We start from the raw sequence: 16733 nt of genomic DNA, 5'->3' as shown, positions 1-16733 counted from the left end.
TTCAGTGGTAAACATATGTGAGTTGAATCCCTCGGTGCATGCTACTTTGCCATTATAGAAGCAATCCTGGAGTGTTTTTATATATGGTAAGGCACTCAATGATTCAGAGTTTCCACGTAAACGTGCTATGATTCCAAACTGACTTAGGGTTGGTTGTGGTAGATCAGGGTTATTCCAAATGGCAATTTCTACTTTAACAAAATTGTCTGATAATTCATAAGAGGGTTTGATTACACCACTTCGACTAAAAATTTCCTCTTGCGGTTGATAAAAATTGTTATAGATGTTAACATCAGCTGGCACGTGGTGCAGCACTCAGCCGGTGGTAAATTCCACAATAAAATCAGATCGGTCAGATTACATTACTTCAGTGATAAAATGACTTCATATGGGACCATCCAACTTAGTTTGTACTAGTAAATTTAAACCAGTGTCCCGCATAAATAATTACCAACTTTAACTAACGGTGCAAGTCCGTTCTAATCAAAATACAAACTATGCTGAGGCATTATCACGTATGCGTCCCAGTGAGTGATCGGTCCTGTTGATGAATCCAGTTTGAAGATAACATGTTCACATGTTTGTAGTACCATCGTTGCAAAATCATCTCGCATCAAAACACTACGAAGATATTTTATAGACTTTGTCATCGCGTGTAAATCAAGACTGATCCATGGAAGGTTGAGAACCTTCGCTTCCATCAGCTGCATGATCTTCTGTGAATGGGTAATCGAATACATGTCCAATGGTATTCGATGACTCGTGTCCGTTTATATAAGACCTCTTCTTTTTTATACGGCCTCCAACCGCCTTTTCAAAGCCATTCCTGATGCAGTTTCAACAGCCCCTAACGCTGAAGCTTTTGCAACCACTGATGCCATTAATGCTGGAATCGCTGCAAGGAATGGAAATATTTCACTGGTCTTAATATCGCTGAGGTGTAGTTGTATTTGGTCGCATTAATCTGAGCGAACTACGTTTGGGTCGACCACACGGGGATATTACCAGTTAATTTTGCCGGAGAAAGTTTCAGTGTGAATGCACAATTGTGTCTGATTGCGTGTTTGTTTTTCTCGGCTGTCTTTGAGTAAGACCGACCCTCACGTCGTGATAAGACATTATTATAAATATGTAACAGCTTTAATTAAGAAATTCTACGAATGTGCCACAGGTGCATCAATCACCCTCATTCGACCTCCAGCACCCTGCAACTACAGTGTCTTGTTAGAAAGTATTTCAGCATATTATCTGTAATTAGTACCAGCAGGAGCTGCACGTTCAGGAAAATACATGTCAGCGACGTACTGTCTGTGTAGGGCAACTTGACCATATCCTGATTAATCGGTTGGAACTTTTCATAGTAAAACTCTTACATGAGCAGCTTCGACATATACTTATTTTGTATTTTGATTTATACTCTGAACGGTAAAAAGTCCGCCATCAAAGATTTTTCGGAATTCAAGGGCCATGTCCTCAATGAACCTTCCAATTCTGTCTCGTTCACTATTATCAGGGACCAGATCGACTCTAATTCGTTTGAGCAGATTCTCCATGGTTTTCCCAAACATGGCATTGAACATCAGCTTGAAACGGTCCTTTCCAAATTGGTTGGTATCCTTTGTCCGTAGGTCCATATTGGTCTGAACATCCAGGCGTGCTGACGAAATCGAAGCAGTCGATGGATCTTAGTTATATGCATACCCATTCGTGATTACAACTGCAAATTTCTCACGTGCATTATATAATTTTGTATGGTGTTAAGACTCTGTACCAGTTTGGTGCAGTCAGTATATTTGTTTCGGAACTCATGAACCATCTCTCACTGACAGTGCTTCTGGAGCAGCGGATAATCGTTGCGTGCTTTGTCAACATGCTCGGGACATTTCAGGTCAACTTGAAAGAAGTATCTGTGGACACCATGAATGTTTTGTGTACGTCGTTTTGCAGATCAATGTGCATGAGCGGGATCGGTGCACTGAAATTCACTGACCAGAAGTGGCTGCATCATGGCCCATTGTACGAAATATTTTCAGCATGTTTTTTATGTTTTCTAATTTCATGGTGTTTGATTTTTGTAATCATATCATTATATATGTTTTTTATGTTATAGGTCATGTCTAATATTGTAAAGCGCTTAGAGCTTCAAAAGATTAGGCACTATACAAAGTCCTCATTATTATTATTATTATTATTATTATTATTATTACCGTTGTGTTGTTGGTGACTGTTGCTTCTGCAGTTACAGTGACAACCGGTGGTGGTGATGGCAATAGCTGCCAATCCAGTACAAATATGGGTCTCGATTATTCAGATATGTCTGCTTTCTTATACGACTTGGTATTTCTATGCCAAGCTGCCGTGAGAGCTGTTTCATCAGTGACACAAACGGCATGTTTATATGAAGGGGGCGGGGGGCGGGTGAAACATCTTTCTAACACGTGTTGTTGTTTTGATTTGTTTCTCCGCACTTTATTGTTCTCACAAACAGATCCTTAAGAGTGGCAATGCTGATTACGTGATTTGACACCGATGCCAAATTTCATACAGGGTCGTGATGCTAGGGCAGTACTTAGAATGCCATGTTCGTAATTATATTGTTAGTTCGACTAAATATCTACGCCCATTATATTCTGATCAATGCAAATGCACATCATCACTCAGTGCAAAGATTATACAGGTAACTGCATGCAACATAATTTTCTTAATTCAATGAACTATACAATTCGGCCAGGATATCATCATATCTTTCGAAGTTCTTACAGTCCGATGGTTAGATAGTCAACCAAATCCCACCCATTACTCAGAGTGCCTTTTCATTTATTTCCACTTATCCTTGTTCACTGTATCTAGAATATGACGGTTACTGTCCGGTTACACGTCTCCCTCTCTGTGAATTCTCTTAGTGCACAGCCCGAACTGAATGAAATCTTCCCACAAATGCTCAAATTTCCCGTTTAAATTTCAGGACCCTAATTTATTGTTAGCTCAATAATAAACTGCATCCGATTGTTTCGCTCGCATACTTTGAATTTACGTGTCAAGGCTACTAACACCGGATGTATGAGAGCCTCTGTTACGCCTCGGGCATTAACTAAGATAAGAATAAAATGATTCCGTTGCTTTAAAGTATATTCCTGCATTTCAAGATTGCCTAACAATTAAGTAGGTACTCATAACCTATCTATATGATTAAAATTAATAAGTAAATAATTTGGACACAAAATTTAAAACGAACACAAGCTGACATCAGTACGTTCAGAACATGAATGTCAAATCAAATACAGGAGTACAGGAATTCATTAGTGCACAGTCATATAATCCTATATGCATTTTCCATACAACACTAACACTTGAGACTCAGAGAACGCACCCTTGAAATGATCAACGACTTAGATACGATATGTTTGACGGCAAGGACAAACAACCGCACTTGGGCCTCTGGCGGAAATTGATATAGCGGTTGTTTCTTGATCTGGTCTCTAAAGGGAATTAAACACGGTGGAGCTTCTGGCCTCAGACGAGAATTAAACACATATATGACACTCTGGTCTCTCACTGTAATATACCACGTGGAAGTCTCTGGCTTCTAACTAGAATGCAATGTTGGAACCACACCTCATTGATCAGTCTTTTGGACTGACCAACACCCTCTCATTTACTGAGCACACAACATCGGATGTTAAAAAAGTTCATTTAAAATAGATTCTAAATCCGTAATAAATAAAATGAACCCCTATTTCACTCTAACTTCTCTACCTTCTTTTTATAAATAAAACTAACAGCCCCTATAACCCATATAATTATTATAACCTTTACTGGTGATTAGCATGGATAGGAATAAAGAAAACAGAAACATTGTAGAACTATAAACTCTATTTGTGTTTGTGTTGCAAATAACTGGGTTCGGTTTTGATGTAAAAAGCTTCCCTACGTCAGATTTTAATGATATTTTTCCGAATGTATCTATCTAAAAAATTACAAAAGATGAATTGCGGCATTACTTTATATTCCTAAGTCCAATGGAGTTATGAATGCCGGAATTATCTTTGTCCTTTCCGTGAGTGGAATTTTCCAGAATCCTATCAGAAGGTCAAATTGGGTGACACATTTTGCATTTCCAATTTTGTCAACGCAGTCATCGATTCTTGACAATGGAAATGAATTTGATTTGGTCACACTATTTATTATTTAAAAATCGGTGCATTAAGCAGAAGGTATTATCTGGTATTGGCACGAGAATACATGGTGAACTCCAGTTACATTTACCTTGTTCTAGAGAATTACCCTCAAGCTAAAATTCAATCTTTTTTCTCAAACATTCCTGTTTGAGAGGATTCATCGTGCACGGATGCTACTTCACAGGTGCAGAATCTACAATTTCAAGGTCATGGTAGATTTTATTTAATCGTGTTGGAAAATCTTGAAACAAGTGCTCATATTAACTAATGGATGTGTGAGTGCACTCTTGTCTTTTGGCTGAATATGAGAAATTTTCTGTCCAAGATTATTCAATGTTTCTTAATTCCAAATACTTGTTACACTAAAGACACTACAGGCCGGTTTCATTCCAACCAATTAAATTCTCATAGTGAGGTACATGTACAATTACACAATTAATACGGGTATCTCTATCATCATACTCCTTTGACATGTTAACATCTCAGGAGCATTGACGATGCAATTTGAAACACTCACATTCGTTCTAACTTTCTATAAGGTTCATTCTATTTAGCACGAACAGAGCTTTGAGGTATGGGTGTGACAGCCATATCTTTGTTACCAGTCTGAAAACTCATTTCCATCGTATTGCTGTCATACCCTAATTTAATTTTTCACTTGGCTTTAGGCAGGGATCCGACACAGTCATCTATTATTCTACTAAAAAGTTAGTCAGATGCAGAAATAGGTTGCAGGTGATCCTTTGGTAAATTATGATATAATTTTTCATACCATTTGACAAGCATGAGAAGATCAATAGTATTTACAAACATTACTTTTTTGGCCAATGAAAATGAACAAAAATGATATGATTAGTCTTATTTACCCCAAAATGACCCACCAAAGGGGTTTCAGGGGCTTGACTATGAATGCCCTGTCTCTACGATTTAGGGACAACAATTTGATAGCTCACTGACCACTCAGATGATCTCAGTTTTCTAATACAAACCTCATATTTAAGAACATAACAAATATGTACTTGTCCGGCTTCAGTTTCGCTGATAGCCCTCTGAAGAAAGAAAAAAGTGATATGAGGATCTTATTCCTGTTCGACAATGAGTGATTGTCGCTTGTCAGCCTTATTAGAATAAAGTTCCTAAACTGACAATACTTGAATGGTTAGTTAGTGTCTATCCTCAGCAAAACTTGTATTTGATATGACCAGAACGTGTGGAGCAAGGTTCACAATTTTAAAATGACTGTGTTTTTATATGCTTCGTTTAAATGCTGTGTATGGTGCTTTACGTTTGACTAGAATATTTGCAAATTACAGCGAAATAAATGAGTTCCAGGTATATTCCTTCATGTAGTATACTATCCGAATGAATAATGTTTGGCATATACCTGAAACATGCTGGACCATACGAGTCGATTAATGTACTTCTTGTTCATTATTTGTTGTAGTACTGAACATAGCATGTAACAGTATTGCAACAGTATTTCAATTCTTTAGGCAGCATCTTACAGGACTGTACATTTTTTGTGGACCATTCAATGGGCAATAGCTGTATTTGAATATGTGAGAAATATTTATCCCAAAGTCACTTTGACATAATTTGTAGTGACAAATTAACAGAATTCCTTTTCTGAGACAAATGTGTAGTTTATCATCATTAATAGTGTTATATTCCAATATCATACTCAGAATATACAAGTACCACAAAGTCTGTGTATCTTGAATAAAACTACAAACTGATTTGCTCATGCAGTTTCCAAATTCTGATTATATTATCCATGTTGTATTACCTCAACCTTGAATTAAGATTTATTCAGACATTGAGTAAGCAAAATCCTAATGTACTCACATGTGATAGCTGCTATTTAATGAAATGACAAAAAAGATGACTAAACTCGATGATGAAGAAAGAGGTGAATGGTCAGGTTCTTGCGCTATCAAGCTGTAATATACAATAAATCTGATCTGTATTAAATCGAAAATATTGATATATAATGCAGTACACGTACAACACAAATAAACCTCATAGAACCAGCTTCCCTAGATGATTTATTCATTTCTTACACAGGAAGGATCTTCCATGAAGTATCCATCGTTATAATAGATCTGCACGTACGAGGGCATACATTTGGCTTGGATAAACAAATAATCAGAAATGAAAAATGCGATATAAAGTGTTTTTCTGTATTAGTGACAAGCTTATTCTCTTCTTCCATTTCGTATTTTTGTACATGCCATCGGAAGTACTGTTTGAAGATTTTCCGCTTTTTGTACCTCAAGTTATTTTCCTTCATGATTTGGCTAGAATCCAATAGTTTTCATGTATACGATTTTGTCATGTCGGCTGTACCCAGACAACTGAATCGCATGCAGTAATTGCGTCCAGTAATTTTGTTATTCTCCTACCATTTACATTCACCACTTTCAGCTTAATTATTTTTTTTATGTACACAGGTTCCTTTAGCACATTAGAAAAAGACTTCGAAAGCCCATGTTTTGTCCTCGAAGTCGATCTCTCATTCTCCCAAAACATACCTGTATGATCCCTAGTTTAAAAGCTAATTTATCCCCTAACAGGTGTTAACGGCATTACTTTAAATACTTAATGCGTTTGCTTCTTGCAAAAAAGTTTGATCATGCAGGTTAATTTAAAATGAGAATCAAATAAATCTTATCCTTTACTCAATTTCCCTTAATAGTTTGGATTGCAACTATGGCATTCAAACGCAGTCCAAAATACATGTACATTTCCTTTATGCCCTTTAGCCACAATGTTTATTATGTTAAATCTTATAGAAAAGATATCATTATAAAAATGACAAGCGTGTCGTTTTGTAAACCACTTGTTATGCATATTTAATTTGCTTTGTTCGTTGTGCATTCTCATTATATATATATATATATATATATATATATATATATATATATATATATATATATATATATATATATATATATATATATATATATATGTTACCAATATATATAATTGTTGTTATATATATATATATTGTTGTTTTTGTTGTGGGGTTTAACGCCATTTTACAGCACACGATAGGCTATATATGGTGGCCAGTATTAATGAAGGAGGAAGAACCTGGGAAAACCCCGGAAAGAACCACCGACCCACGAGATGCTACTGGCAAGCTTTCTCACATACCCACATTGGCTGAATCCGAGACTCGAACCGCCGCAGACAGGTGAGATGGCAGTGATCCGTAACGAAGAGCGCTTTAGACCACTCGGCCACTCGGGGCCCCTATATATATATATATATATATATATATATATATGCGTGTGTGTGTCTGTGTGTCTGTATATGTGTGTGTATGTATGTTATAATTGATATTTGTTCAAAATCAATTACATTGTCTAGCTAACTAGTGACATTTATTTTGTAAACATCGTAATACAAATACATAGCTAACATTTCTCTATGATTATTGATTAAGTATTCAGATCATTATTAATTGTGAACGTGTCCCATTAATTATAAGTGATCTATTATATTTGAGAAAATACCATTACGCGATTTGCTATTGCTGTATTTACAGAAAGTAACAGAACCAGGTATAATAAGTGATGTTGATTTTAACACTACATTCTTTGTATTCATATATCCAATACACGAATACCTGCAATTTCAAATGCTATCGATTTTAATAGAAATCAAGGAAGATTCAAATTCTGAATTATTTTATTAATATCTTTGTAATTTATAAGGTAACCATTTGTCTACTAATCTGTGACCATTTGTTGTTGTACAACATATAATCTAAAAAAGGAACGCAGAAAGCACAGGATACATTGTGAGTTGATTGGACGATATATAATTAGGTAGGTGGGTATGTAGGTATGGATAATCCAAGGCAGACAGGTATTTGTGTCTGAAATCATATGTTTATTTAGATCTGTATGCACATATAATTTAGACAGAATTATATTGGTCTTTTGCGTTCTGCAAAATACCAATCGGTTAAAATAAAAACATCTTTATATTACCAAATATTTGCATATGTTTTCCTGCATGAAAGATTATCATATTATCATGCAGTTATTTCATTGTATGTAGACGGGTGAGCAACGGTATATGCATTTGCGATGTAGAAGGTGCATATATTTGTGGAGGGAAGGTAGACAGGAAAATATAAAGGTGAGAAGACAGTTTGTATGGCTGGCAGGTAAAGTATATTTCTGCATGTCATGTATATTTATGTACTATTTCACGTCCTCTTGCCACAAAATACATAAATTAATGTTACAGAATTGCATCTGTTTCCTCTATATTCCCGAGAACACTATTCCCTAAGGTGATATTTGTATTATAGGGAAAGAAATGAAACCAGTTTAAGTGAAAACATATCTTTGTTATCGCACATTTACATAGTTGTTTGTATCGTCCATTGTGAATGTATGTATGAATTTAGACCATTTGACATAAATGCCCAAGTCTTAATGAATGATACTGGTTTGGTGTTTGAGGGTAAAACAACTCAAGTAAGTTATTTAGTGCCGTGGCAACTGGAGAGAAAGGGTGTTGCCAAATGACACACCATGGTAAGAGACCCTGCCTGACCAGATGGGCAGATAGGTGTTTTTAATTGGTTGGTTGGTTGCAATGTACGTATAAATAATACTAGTATCTAGCGGTCATCCAGTACTCTACAGCTTTTAAAATTTTAATTTTCTGCCTTGAAACTATTTTTATTTACCTATACTTACATATATAAGCATCATAAAATAATCTGCCTGCTTTCAAGCTTGTCTACCTTCTATCTATCCACCTACGTTATTTCCAGTGAATAATGTACCTAGAACCCTTTCTACATTCGTCCATTTACACGCATATTAAACAAAAATAAACAAGACACGCCAGCTAAAGTAAAAATATTAATTTATACATCAAACTTAAAACTTTATAAATATTGATATGCTGAGTTAATTGATTATATGCACAATGAAAATAGTGCTGAAAACTAAACTGGACACTGCTAACTCATTTTTCCTTCTTTTCCGCATAATCTCTCCAGTCAATGGTAGTATTCTGGGCAGAAAGAAACACGTATAAGTATTTATTGTAAAGCATGAAATTGCTAAACGTATACATCAATCTTATGTGACTGCATTTGAAAAAAAAACAAAAAAGTATTATTATTGAGATATACTTAGAAATAGGTAAATGTTGTTGGAGCTATTTATAGAAAAGTAGTACTTTGAGGACAGCCCTTGATTTTGCTTCTGTTCTCCCTAACACTTATCAATTTGGATTATGAACTCGCTGGAGGTAATTTATTCATTTAATTAGTAACTAAATATTTCTCTATTTATTGACTAACTGACTTGACCAAATAACCAGATCAGCAGATGACTAAAAAATTAATTAATAGTTAAATAAATCAGTCAAATACATTATATATATATATAGGCAGATAGGTTTAGAGAGAGAGAGAGGGAGAAATATAAATATACATCAGACAGAACAGCGCTATCCCTGGATTCTGTAGAAGAATGCTTGATAATAGTAGGCAGAATTAATATTTAATACAAATAATACTATCATACAGGTTAGAGAACTGTTAAGTCGTACTCTGCGGAGATTCGAACACAGGTCCGCGGGTAAAAGTCACCCATCGCGTTGCCTGCACACACTATCTCATATTCCATCACGACTAAGCACACATCACGAATAAATGATGCAAATGAGTCGGTGTTATAGTGTTATATGCACTCGTGTGTCGCAGACATACTCGCCTGAGGACCCAGTAATTCATTCTTATATGTCTACACATTTGCTCCTGATTCCTATGAAAGAAATCAAGGTATATAGGATTAAATATAGAAAATCATAATTATACACCAGACGGAACGGAAAGTGTTATCCCCGGATTCTACAAGAGAATGCTTGATAATCATTTAGTTTTGCAGAAACCTGGCTGAACGTCTGATATTGCCAAATAGCGAATACTTGATCGATCAGGTCAATATTTTCAGACAATTGACGATAAAGGAGAGTCCGTAAATTACGTAGAAACATCCGTAAAAATTTGATGTTTGTGATTTATGAAGTGGTCATGGAGTTTGTTTCATGTGATGAGTTTGGTGATGTCATTATTGCTTCTTACCTAACAGCCAACGCCCGCTTAAAATTGTATTCCATCTCATCTTGGAACTTTAGGAGATCGTATTCTTTAATTTGTCACCGATAGTTGCATGTACATCAATTGCCCAAGAGGTTATCACCATTTCATCGACAATGAACCTTTAGGAGAGTGAACCAACGAACATCATAAACACACTATTCTGATCTTTGCCAACGGTGGTCCCAGACGTTATGGTTATAAAAAAGGACAACTTTATACCAAAATGGAAAGGACAAACCCTCAATTATTGTTCGTTAAGTGGTAACTACATGTATTGCTAATTCAAAACAAACATAAAGCCAGGTCTCGATCAAGATTCTCCTGTCAAACGGTTGACCCTCACACTATTGTACGTTTTTCAGGTCATCGAATTGTCAGTCGACCCTTAGGAAAATTATATCAGATCATATACGATAGAGGCAAGGTCAAGATGGCTGGAGATAGTATCGGATGCATTGGATGACCAGGACTACCTATGTGCCTCGTCATGCTCTATACGTTCCACAACTTGTTGCTGTGAATCGCCTTCATGCCCGTCGAACGTGCTATATCGGTTTCGTCCGCGCAGACCTCCGAATCCAGTCTTCATATCCTTGGGTAGGAAAGCCCTAACTGACCGGGTGTTTAAATCCCGTCGGCTTCCCTTGCCTGGTTTAGTCAATGCTGTATGAAATGAACAATATAATAGAAAACACTGCTCCATACAGTATAGACTATAGATCTATAGACTTCATAGCCTCCCAACTCTCTTAACAATACGGAAAACTTAGTAACAGCCAGAAAAGTGTTATATAAAACATGCTTTATTCTAATTTTGTTAAGCATCTCCATTATGCCCCGGTTGAATCAAAAATATACCTACAATATTTAATGACAAATAATACACTTACCAACAAGAAGGAGTCATTTATCCGTCAGCACATAATTCCATAAGCAAATTTCACTGTAGCGCTTGCAATATTTCCAGGACAGAAAAATAAATCTTCAAAGAATCCGTGAACTTGAAAGTTTAGCACATGGTTATCCGCTAGAGTCCGTTTTTGGAGGGTCGGAGGGTCTATTGTACACAGAGGTAATTTTACAATCAATATTAACGACAAGACAAGTATGTCACATACAGTTTCACTCCTCCAAAGAAAAGAATAGTTTATATACGATAGTTACCCATAAATAATCTAAAGATAGATGTTACTCTTCGTTACAGCTTGTACTAAGTATAACTACAGTAGAGCTGAGTAGCCAATATCCTTTTATTATTTACAATATAACTTTTCAAAATCGGAACTGATCAAAATGAATCAGTTTCTTGTAATAAATATTAATTATTTATTGTCAATTTCATGTAACATCCATATATTAAATGTGATAATACCTCATTATTATGCTACGTTTTATGTTTTTATTTTTCTTTGCTCACGCGTATAAACAGTGTACTTCGGAAGCAACGGTCACATCACATCCCTCATTAACATATTTATATTAATGCGCCGCATGTAAACATTGGACGCGAACACTAGTGCAGAATTCTGTTTACTTTAAAGGAAAATATTGGGTGAGAAAAATAATTTACGTTGGGGCAAGCCTCGTGGGGAGACAAATAATATAAACCCTTGACTGAGATTTCCTTGTCTCGGTCGAAACCCCAACATAGATTCTATGTATGTATGTATGTATGTATGTATGTGAGGTCACGATTTAATAGCACCTAAATAGTTATTACTAATAACATCATTTAACACCATGACTTTGACTAATTCTTCCTCAACTACATCTTTTTCATCTATCACGCCAACAAACAACACAATGATTATTAAAAAAGCAACAAATTACAACTATTAAGCAATCATCTGCAAATATTAACTACCCTTATTTAATTAGCAACACAAAGACTTCACACACTACAATCTATACCACTACTATTACTACTACTTTCAGGGTTCTTGTTGCAGCGACGAGGCGTATTGCTGTCCACAAAAAAAAACTGTTTGTATTTTCAACATTTGCATTGAACGCACTTCAATCTTCTGTGTTCATTACTCCAACAATATTCCAGAGAACTAGCTAGCAAAATATTAATGTTAATACTGTATCTACTCAGAGTTTCTGATAAAATATGAGAGGATATCAAATTTAGAAATCTAAAGGTGTGTCGTTTGTGGAAACATGTATAATAATAATAATAACAAAGTCGATATAATTTCTATTCAGTGTTGACCGTTCAAATACTCATTTACTTCTGACTCAATATTCTCAGTGTCTATATATTATTAGTACATGCGTACTCCAATATTACAAAACTTTCTGATAGCTTTTCTTCCTTTAAATTTACTTTGGAAACGATTATAATGTCAACCTTATTTTGTCACTGTGTAGCATCATGAATGATAAGACGAAGTTCGGTCATATCCTTATTTATGTTGCAGAAACTATGCCATGTGATTTGTGTTAAGTTATTATATTGAAACTTTATGCTGTTCAAATGACAATTTCAGTTCGCCGTTGAAATAAGTTGAATTTAAAACTTGTGATTTAATTCACAAACAAATTATTAAACTTTGTTTTTGTTTCATAAAACTTCATATTAACCTCAGCAACGGTGAATAATTGTCTATTAAATATATGGAGTATGGGATAAATATCTTATTCGAGTGGTTCAGGGTGATATAACAGAGAATAGAGATGGCGGTTCCGTCACATTCCACTATGATATGGGATAGATTTTGTCCCGATCTATATAGAAATCCTGTTAGATGCAAGAGTAATGACAAAAGCACATGAGTCGTTGATTAGATATCAGAACAAAAGAAATGAGAAAGAGGGCTGAAGAGAGGGAGTGAGGATAATTTTGAAAAAAAGACACTGCACATGTGATTTCTAAATTTTAAATGTTCATAAAATGTTTGTGCTAAAACCTTTTTCCTAGTCAACAAAAGCCCTTTCTGGGAAACCATGCACAGAACAATTAATCAAACCCTTCTTTCTCAAAAAGTTTTCAAGTCAGAAACATATTTTAGAATGTGTTCAATATTTATGGTTAAATTATATAGAATATTATAGAGAAGTCGTATAGATTATCTGCACACGTAAACCATATACGTAGATGGATATTACACATGTTTATCTTAAACGTGAATCAAATGTGCATATCTTGGATCTGTTTTCTCGGGTAGATCAATTATAATTAAAGACAGCCTTTTTGCTTTTGATATTTTCCTTTATCAACACAAGCAAAGAGCCCAAAATAGTGTGAAACGTATCTGCGGCTTAATGATCATGCGGAAAGGTTTTATTGCCCAGTCATAAAGATAGTTCCGATAAATGTTGTTTACCCAATTCGCTGATTCCTTGGCATCATAGTCAATGCATAGTCAGGTTATTCGCCTCCTCATGACGCCGTCTTACCATCACGATAATGCCATGGATACCCTTCTCAATTAATAGGTGCATGTTGATGTTCGTCAGTAGTTCAAGCTTTCAGCCGGACTTTCTCAGACGCGAATCTCGGATCTTTGCAAACTCCATATTGATATGACTTTCCATTCAGAAGAAATGGCAATTAGAGGCGTTTCAAGAAGGCTGATGCTGTGTCCATATTGGATGTCAGATTGGCACCATTTTCATTTAGAACTAACTAGACATCTTAAGAAGTTTTTAGGAATACCACATGTTGATAAAACCATTCATTCAGGTCCAGTCCTGATAAAGTTCTTCAAATTGGCCACATGTGTGGCCATATTGGATGGGTTAACAGAACATTGTCAATAAGGACCAACTTGAGATCGTCACTCTTCTGGTGAGAACACCGGGTTGATATAGCTTTTTCATTCAGGATGAGTAGCGATAACAAACATTTCAAGATGGCTGCTTTGTAGGACGTGTCCACATTGGATTTACACAATGTTCCTTAAGAATCAGCTAGGTATCATAAGACGTAAACTGGTGAAACCCGATGTTATATATATCCCTAACTTCTGGAGGAGTAGAGATAACTATAGTTTCAAGATGGGAACCATGACTAGGGTCAATTTACATCATTGGCATTTCGGTTCAAATAGACATCAAAAGAACTCTTTATATGAAACCCCATTTTGGTGGCCATATTGGAGATCAGATTAAGATCATTTTCATAAGACATCTTTCAGTGAAAATTCCATGCTAATATGACTTTCATTCAAGAGTAGTAATAACAAGATTTTCAAGATGCCCACTGTGCATATGTCTCAGCATTACCATTTTCATTTAAGACCATCTCGTCATTATATGAAGTCATTTAGTGAAACCACATGTTGATACAATCATCTATTTAGGAGGAGTAAGAACAGTGATTATGAAGATGGCAGCAGTGGCAGTCATATTGGATGTACAAGTGGCGTCATTTTCATTTAGAGATACAGTATGGGATTATTCTGGTGATTACCAGGTGTCAATATGATAATGGGTTCACGTGTTCAGGAGTATATATATATATATATATATATATATATATATATATATATATATATATATATATATATATATATATATATATATATATATGTATGTATGTATGTATTTAGGATCAACTAGACACCGTATGAAGTCCTCCTAGTATTGTTCAGGAGGAATAGTAAAAACAAGTTTTTGTTGCAACATGGCTATTGTAGAAGCCATATTGCACATCAGATCAGCACCATCTTTAATTGCACTAACTAGATATCGTAAGAAAATTTACAGTGAAAGACCCGTATTTATTTAGCCATCCATTCAGGAGGAGTCACAATAATACTATTTTCATGAAGGCCACTGTGGATGTCATATTAGGTATCAGATCGACACCATTTTCATTAAAGACCAACTCGACAATCTGCTTACAAAAAAAAACCCATATCAATATAAATTTTCTTTCAGGAGGAGTATCGAGAACAAGATTTTCAGGAAGGCTGCCATGATGGCTCTAATGGAAGTCAGACTGGCACAATTTTTATTTTCAACGATACTTTATAAGAAATCTTTTGTTGAAAAATCCATGTGGATATCACTATTCATTCAGAAGGAGTGGCGATTAAAATATTGTAAAGCTAACTCCTGTTGGGGTCACATCGGATGTCCGAGCAATGGTTTCATTTACGATCAACTAGACCCTGGATTGAACGTGAATAACGTTTCATAGAATTCCTCCAAGTAGTTACGGAGGAGAAGCGATAACAAACTTGTGAAAATGGGTGGATGAAAGACCACTCCATCGGCTCTTCTGATCCATGACTAGCAGAGCAAGAAATAAATGGCGGTGGCTGCGAGAAAGTTGCAACAGATATTGACTGTATTCTTATTTATGTTACAAAGTTTTCAGAAGTCCATTCCATTATTTTGTTCACGATAGACCAACATACAATTTAGCCATTTTTATGATCGACTTCAACACAGCTACTTCCTATGCCGAATACGATTTGCTGTGTTTTTTTAAAATTTTAAATCGAACTTTGTTCTCCATAAACTGTCCCTATATCTTATGAGAGTAATAGTAGTAGATTGCTTCTGTACAAATTAATAGATCTTTAGCATGTACTGTAAACGTACCCATATACAGACTTGTACATTTATCCATGCCAGAAAGATGAGTTATTCCTTCGTCATGTTGCACTGTTTTCATCATCTTCTTTTAAATGCTTTTCTTTGGTTCAACGGTATCATTATTGAATTTAAACTGTAAAACGTGTATCTATTTGAAAACATCGCACGACAGCTTTTACATGTTTGAAGTCGAGAAATTAAAATTTAAAATAACCAAACTATTTTTCTGTTATCTTTAATGCTATTCGGTAACACATGTAATTCTGATTATATTTTTACCCCATACAAACTTGTCAACAAATACACGTTTTCCTTGTTGGCTCCTTATTGCATCCATTAATTATTTATATTTCCTCTCTGAAAATATATGAGAATAGTGTTACCATTATTGGAAGTTTTGCAAAACATTTTTAAATACGTTACACTCCACTCGGTGCACAATCAATAAATTAGTAAGCAGACAAGAGACTCTAGGGTATTCTTTTATTTTATCTTATAATGAAGAAATATACTTGTTAGAGGAACAAAATATTTTTGTTTTAAAAATATGAGTAGTCTAGAAGTATTTAGAGTAGAGTGGTGGAATTATAGTTTAGTGATATAGAAAAAAAAAATGATTTTAATAGTTTAAAATTGTGAGCGTTCTTTCACTCTTCAGCACTAAACGTCGCAACCCTACAAGACAAACACTATTCTGTTGCAAAAGGAGTTTTACTGGAAAAAGATTCACGAGAGGCTTGCATTCGATCATAATTATTTTTAAAGAAAATCAATTACTTTAAAACTTTGTGGTAACTACTTCATCCCTTTATCCAGTGTTTAACAGGAAATCTCCACGTTTCATAACAAGGCCATAAATTATATCTGTT

The sequence above is a fragment of the Sinohyriopsis cumingii genome, chromosome 17 (genome assembly GCF_028554795.1).
Source record: "Sinohyriopsis cumingii isolate HCF-2022 chromosome 17, ASM2855479v2, whole genome shotgun sequence".
NCBI lineage: Eukaryota > Metazoa > Mollusca > Bivalvia > Unionida > Unionidae > Sinohyriopsis > Sinohyriopsis cumingii.
This window is presented reverse-complemented; position numbering follows the sequence as displayed.